Raw genomic sequence first — 6000 nt, 5'->3', positions numbered from 1 at the left:
AAAATAAGTTTGTTTTAGAAATGTCGTTACTTTCAATGTATAGCGTTTTCGTATAACAGGAGATTGTTATTTTAAAACTAGTAACCGTTAATTTTGGGTTAAGCTCAATGTGTCGATTTAATAGGGGCAGAGCATATATATCGAAAAATTTTGTTGAAAATTAAAAGACTCACGTTTTCTTTTTATAACCTTCGTTTATTTCCTGGATTTTTTCCATTACAGCTGTTTTCTTGATGAGTTGGCAATTTTACGATTTATGTTTCCATAAAAGTATCCTGTCCCCACCAACTTCTTCAGATGTTTATCCATTATATTATTACAACAAAAGGTATATTTTTAACATGCTGGACATCGTATTCGGGTGAAAGGATTTCTAAAGCCATGCGTCCTCACTTCTTCCATCTTTTGGTGTTATGTAAGGACAGTTTTCCGTTTTAACCTGTACTTTCGTATTTTTTATTTATTAAATTATTTATTTTTGTTTTAATTTTCCCTTTTTTCCTATTTGTTTTTTTCCAATTATCATATAATTTTACATAATCTTATTCCTATATTTATGCGTTTTTATTTTAATATTGCTTTTTTTGCTTGGTGTTTGAATCGTATTATATTGCTCGATGCAGGGGAGGTCAGTTTTGTGGTATCATATTTTATATCTAGGATTACTTCCCTTGCATTTTTTTCCTAATCAGCTCTAGTGCGTGAAATTAAATATCTATTTCTGTTCAAACACCCATGGATTACATCTAGTCGTTTGTTTAATAATTTTTCTTTTTATATTAGTATATGGTAAGATTCTAACATACATAGGTTGCATCTTTTCGATTTGCGAGTTTTATATCTTTGTCCCTTATCAATTATTGACCATCTTAATTTATACTTAGTTTTATTCTTCTTTAATTCCTTTATCCATACTGCTAAAGTGGTTGAGTATTTCTTTGTTTTTTTCCGGTTCTTTTCGTTATTACGATTTCTATTTTCGTTATAGTAGTTTTGGTTGGCACTATTGTTATGATCTTTTCTACCTTTGTTTTCATTATTATTCACATTGTTGTTGTTTTCGTTATTTGTGGTGTTTTTTTCTCACAGTGTCATTTTTAAACGATGTTAGGTGATTACGATATCTGTTCTTAAAGCAAGTTCCTGTGCGCCCCAGATATTCTTTATATGTGTGTATGTATATGAAAGCAGGTATGGTATTGTAATATTATAGAAAAAGGAAAAAGAAACCCGTTACCTTTTCTTGAAAATTTTCAATGTTTCTTCCTCATTTTCGGGGGACTTCTTCTAAAGAATGATGATGATATAGTTAAAATATATCACAGGTGAGAGGCGAATCCTATGAAAATGTGAGAAATGTATATCTATATAATTGTAAAACTGAAATTACCTTGTAACAGGTGTTGTAACCCAACATCCCGTTTACGACTTCCGGTTGCGCATACGTACATAGACAACTAATCAACGCTACAATAAAACGTAATGTTTTACTGTGTACGTTTTCAGTGCCACAATTGTTTTTGTTTCGCGTTTAAATTATTCAAATAAACAATTGTTAATACTTTCTGCATTTTTTTTACATCGTTCATTTCCGTATTACGTTTAAGTTATTTTAACGCAATTTTCTTACAAATAAATCTACTTTGATCCGTTGACAACCATAAGAGCATTTTACAACGGCGATTTACCCAACGCCTTCATTTTTTAAAAATTTATTCTCCATTTTTAAGACACCTTTCTTAAAAACATTCATACAGCCTCTTCTACACTACTAACATATAAATAACCTTGAAAATATGTTTTTTATTTGCGTTACAAATAAATAATCAACGCGACAATAAAACGTATTGTTTTACTGTGTACGTTTTCAGCATCCCAATTGTGTTTTTTCGCCTTCAAATTAAAATATATATCAAAATTTAAATTTACTCTAAGTATTATGGTTTCTGTTCAGTGCACATTTACTTATAAGTATGGCGAACCACTTATTATTAAATGTATGTAAGTTTTTTTTTCAAAAATAAACAATTATAAACAGAACAACTCATAGAAATCTATCTATATTCTTTTTTCATTTTAATATACTTTCATAGAAATGTTTCTGTTATGTCACAAAAAACTATTTTCTTTACGTGACAAGTGTCAAGCTCATACATTAATTCCATAACTAATATAACATACTGAGCCAACGGGTTACGAGTAGTCTAGTATTATATATTATGACGGAGAAACTGATAAAAATGTAAGTGGGGAAACGTAAGTAAAAAATAAACATTATAAACATGAGTGAGGAAATTGATCAGGTTTCAAATCTAATTGTGGGAATTGATTAAAAATGTAATTGAAACGAAACTGATCAGGTTTCGATTCTATATATAAAATGAAGATAAAAAGATGAGAGAATAATCTTATGAAAATGGAGATATTTATATATTTTTTGTACATATTGAGAAGGTGATTAAAAATGTAAGTGGTGGAAATCGTGTGTAAAACGCAATTGGGGAAACGTAAGTAAAACTTTTTAATTAATAAAACAAGTGGGAAAATGTGTTTAAGACGAAACTAATCAGGTTTTAAATGTATGTACCAATGAGGAAAGCGATTAAAAATGTATGTGAACGAGACTAATCAGTTTTCGAATCTATGTATAAAATAGCCAAAGTGATTAAAAACGTATGTAAGTGGAACTAATAAGGTTTAAAATTGGGGTACTTGATTATTAAATTATTATGATAGGTACTACACTGTAGAAGCCAGTTGTTTGCTTTATTGTATTGGGTGTTATGATTAGAGTCGACTCAAAGAGCCTTTATACAGGTTTATCACGTGCAAATTTGACTATTCTGGTCTTTTTTGAAACTAAAAAGTACCTATGATATAGAAACATGGGTAAAACGTGCGTTCAGAGGATTGCCATTTTTAAAAATCTCAATTAGATTCGACCATAAAATTATCAATAACTTTCAAGCCTCACAACTGGCGTAGCGCCATTCTCATAGCGACCATCGCGACTTTTACTGACTACAGTCTTCTTTGTTTAAGAGGGCGGTTTTGCCAGACTTTATTAGTTTGCTTTTAGTAACAGAAGATTCTTTTTTATGTTTCCTCTTGATTCCTATAAAAAATTTAAAAGAATAAGACCTAACTCGAGGCGATATCGATTTGGTAGAAAAAAAGGTGATAGCAAAAAGAATAAAATATAAAACATCGTTTTTTTTTTGTAACTTACTAAACATTTGCAAAGATTTTTCTTTTTTATTAACTTTGAATATGGATTGTGCTTTTATTTTCATTTTTCTCTCGGACAGCGTTTTTCTAGCGAAGAGGTCCTCCAGGCATGCATAAATAAATAACTAAATTATTATTTGCAATTCATACGATAATGTTTTTCAAGTTAATTCATTCCCATGAGAAAGTAGAATACCTGTCCTAGGACAGGTAAAATTGATTCATTGGAGAGAACAAGTGTTTCAATAATTTTATGTTGCATAGAACAAAATATAATAATACAAAACGTTTTGATGTCGATTTCTCTAGTCAGTCTCAAGAGACAATGGATACCCCTGTAAGTGTCGCTGTGCTTGTAATTCTGAGGCAATAGTTGCGCAATTCCTAACGACACATCTCCTGAATCGGCACTGCTTGATTCCAAAGGAAATGAAAAGTTCAAGACGACTGGAAATAATGCTGAGATTAGCGGAGAGAACATATGTTGTGTAGCAGGGGAGTCATATTGGGGACACATTGACGGGGACTCAGAACAGATGACAATGATAATGAGAGAGACATTTATACATATTGGGGTAATTCTTGGTAACACACATAGACATAGGCTGGGAGATATGATGCATGTTCTTAACACAGAGGAGAGGAGGACACATAATACGTGGAAGGGTTGTACAATAGTTCTTACAATGTTCGTTATAAGATGCTGATAAAACACATTTACCTTTTCTGTTGTAAGGAATGACGACACGAGACAACAATTACAGAATAGAGATGATTTCTTTATTCTTCAATCGGCCGATCGGTGACGTCAGAAATTCCAGCATTTTCGACTACATGATTTACTCTCCTACCTTTCTCCTCCAAGGGGCTCCCACTCTCCAAATCTATCACCGTGTGTGATCTGCTCTGATTATCTCATCGTCATCAATCTTGACTCTCAACTGACTGACTCTAACTTCGAACCCACAGAATCCTATATTGAGAAATCTCCTTTGTTTATGACGTCAGAAGTGTGGTTTTAAAACGTGACTAATTTTCACGTGGTTTCACATATGTTTGTCCAAACACACTTTTGGCAACAAAAGAATCATCAATTCTAATTCTAACCTATTTTTAAACAATATATTTTTAATTTGCCTTGTCCATTCTTTTAACTGGCATATTTAATATTCAGATTTTTAAAGGAATGGACAATCAACTCTTTTTCCGACATAAACAATATTTAACTATTTCTAATAGAAGTAACAATGAACTTAATTTCTTACATTCCATTTTCAATGATTATCTTTAACACTTGTCTGCAAGGTTAGATTCTAACCTTATCCGAATATCATTTTCACTTATCTGGTGTGTCTTCCTATTTACATTATAAGGGGAAAGTTCTTCGTGTAACACATACAGCGCCTGGAATTCCCGAATAGTCATCCTTTTAAATATTGATCAGTATCAGTAACGTTGATAAAGTTCTGTGATCTGACGGAAACCGTCCTGTCAACGCTATACAAAACCTTTTATTCATTGAATGCATATTTCAGTTTTAATCAAAATCCTTTCCGTGAATTTTCGTCTTGAAGATGTCTAAGATTTAAAGTTTACGTTTAATGGGTCTCAAGAAGAAATTAAAATCCAGAAAACTTTGCTTGCTTAGTATACCTCTATCCCTATCTCTATCTTTACTATTATATAAGAAGAATCTCTGCGTGTGACTGTGTGTGTAAGTTTGTTCCCTATGGACTCCTAAACGGTTGGGTCGATTTTTTTTAAATGTCATACGAATGTACTTTATGTGTTTAACAGTGTTTTTAGGTATGTTTTGTATGAGAATGTCTTCGATATGTATCGATAATCTAAAAAAAACAATGAAAGAAGAGACAGATGATCGTGACTAAAGGTAATGCGTTATATAGCATAACAAGGTATTTGAGAAGTAAAAAGGTCCGGCATATAAAAAAAGTAAAAAGGTCGGGTATATAAAATCAACAGTGGACTCTTTAATATGACAGCGGCGCATTCAAAATAAATGTTTCGGTTTTAAAGGCCAATTAAACTATGATACTTGATAGTTGCATTTTAAAATTTGATTCAAACCATTATATGAATATATGGGTGGATGAAACATTCCCTGATCCTCATTCTTTTCCGGGCAAGGCCCGGTCTCCCTGCTTGTATATACTTTAAACTAAATTTAATGCAAACTCCAAATTATTAAAATTTTCAAATATAATGAGTACAGTATTTTATCCCCCGGCAAAGGGGGGATTAGACCTAATAATTCACTCTCGTTCGTCCGTTAGTTTGTTCAGATTTTTCTTAATAACCACACCTTAGACTTTTTCAAAAGTTTGCACAAACATTATTCATAGTGAAAGTAAATAATTGCGAGAAAGAATTTTCCGGGAAAACTTTAGTTGACCCCAAATCGTCCATTCCGTCCTTTTCCTAATTACTACGCATTTGATTTTTTTTCATTTTGCACAAACAGTAGTCATGGTGAAAGTAAGTTTTTACCAAAAGAGGTTTTCTGCAATAACACTTGTTACCCCACTAGGAGGGCATTAAAGCGATTAAATTGACTCCAAATCGTTCACTCGTAAAAGGGACCCTGCATGCACAGCATGTTGTCATTAAAATTCAAAAGATATTGAATTTTAAGGAGTATTTATTAGTTTGTTTGTTTTTGTCTGATGGCCTATGTTAGAATTTCATAAAAGTCAAAGGTGTTTGAATTTTCACAAAAAGTTCCAACACCCTTTAACCAGTTTGCATTAAACT

The sequence above is a fragment of the Euprymna scolopes genome, chromosome 19, assembly GCF_053919585.1.
Source record: "Euprymna scolopes isolate OS-2025 chromosome 19, ASM5391958v1, whole genome shotgun sequence".
Classification (NCBI taxonomy): Eukaryota; Metazoa; Mollusca; class Cephalopoda; order Sepiida; family Sepiolidae; genus Euprymna; species Euprymna scolopes.
Note: the sequence above shows the minus strand (reverse complement) of the source record.